We start from the raw sequence: 1,931 nt of genomic DNA on the forward strand, positions 1-1,931 counted from the left end.
CAAAGGGTGCATGTTCCAAACGGTGTCTTTCGGGACAAGTTAGGACCGATCCTTATGGATCAGCCTATGGCTTGTCTAGTGAATACAAGGTCACGGTTTGTCTAAGCCAAGGTAGAGTCGCAAGGTCTGACCGGTTGCTAAGCCTTCCGGATTAGGCTTGAGGCTTACTCGGCCGATTGGATCCAGGCCTAAGGCCGGATCAGGTAAGGGAGTCCGTTGGGCCATTGAGCCGGACTCCATTGACCGGTCGCACCTAGATTCTATCCGGATAGACGGATTGGTCTTTGGGAACGATCCGGATCTGTTCGTGTGTTCTGTTATCTATTCTGGACTATCTATCTGATTCTAAGTCAAGGGGTGGTTGGTTGTATGACTTAGGATACGGTAGGTAGGTTCATACGTTTTGTGATTATGTTGACTGAGGTTTATCTAAGTTCTAGGAACCAAGCCAAGCATGGTAGAATCAATCCGTTCTATTCTCGGTTATGATTAATGCTTATCTGGTTGTGGTTTCAGGAACTAAGGATGGTTCTGGTCAAGCCAAGGAGCCGTGAAGGCTCGGTCAGTGAGAGGCTGTGTAACGTGTGGTTAGATGATACTAGGGATGAACTAGTGATTGTCTACGAGACTGTTAAGAAGTTGTGTATTGAATCTCATGTTTCTAAGTAATACAAAGTTTATACATTGTTATTCCGCTGTGCAAATCTGTTCCTTTGTTTATGAACCTCATATTCGAATATGACTTAGTAACTAATAGACATCAAAATGGATCAAACGAGCAAAGAAATTAATAAGTAAGCCTGCGGACTCCATCAGGTCGAGAGGCCAGGGTTCGGGTCTTACAAGTTGGTATCAGAGCATGCTTGATTCTAGGATAGTTGGGTTAGGCAGTCCACACACACACACGCAGCCAGCTGATTAGGTCTCACGGTGAGGTTTGATTGCTTAGTCTAGGGATTGTTTTGTTTTGTTTATGTTAGTGTGTTCGTACTAACATTGTCTAAATCCTTAGGCTGGAAAAAGCAGATCGGGAAAGTCCCGAAAGAGTAAGAAAACAGCCGGTCAGTCTAGTCAAGCGGCCATGGACGGGACCAATCTATCCGGATTGCAAACCGATCCGGCCGCAGCTGACACTAGAGACGTGTTGCCAACTGATCAGGCTAATCTTACGGGGACGCAACAGGATGGTCAGGAACATCGGGAGAGTGACGAGGAAGTGGAATCCTCGAACGCTAACCGCGATGGTGACCAGCATGAGAGAATGGCCGATGGAATGGCTAATGTGCCCACAACACTGTCCAAAGAGGACTTGTTAGAGGCCATGAAGGTAATGGGGACTCAGGTTGCGGCCATGGCGCAACTGTTCACGCCACTAGTGAACTCCTCGGTTGGCCAGGCTACGCCTGTGGCTACGACCACCCCCAACACCAATGGTCCAGTTGTGGAAACGGTCGAGGTGATCGAGATCGATCCACCGGAAAAGTCTGGAAAGAAGGTGGACTATCTGAGTCTGCTTCAACATTTATCCCGGTTGGGTACGAAGCATTTCTCCGGTAGCACCGACCCTATTGTGGCAGACGAGTGGAGGAGTAGGTTGGTCCGAAACTTTCAATCAACTCGCTGTCCAGTGGATTACAGACGCGACATTGCGGTTCACTTCCTGGAAGGGGACGCGCATAACTGGTGGCTTGCGTGGACAAGCGCACCAATGGGAGTCTGGAAAGTTTTGCGGATTTTGAAGTTGAATTCAACCGCAAATACTTCCCTGCTGAGGCTTGGGATCGTCTGGAAGCTCAGTTTCTAGATTTGGCCCAAGGCCGCAGGACCGTACGGGAGTACGAAGAAGAATTCAACCGGCTCAGACGGTTTGTTGGAAGAGAGCTGGAGGACGAGGCAGTCCAGGTCCGTAGGTTCACCCGAGGCCTAAAGCC

This window comes from Brassica napus, unplaced genomic scaffold (assembly GCF_020379485.1).
Source record: "Brassica napus cultivar Da-Ae unplaced genomic scaffold, Da-Ae ScsIHWf_2958;HRSCAF=3744, whole genome shotgun sequence".
Classification (NCBI taxonomy): domain Eukaryota; kingdom Viridiplantae; phylum Streptophyta; class Magnoliopsida; order Brassicales; family Brassicaceae; genus Brassica; species Brassica napus.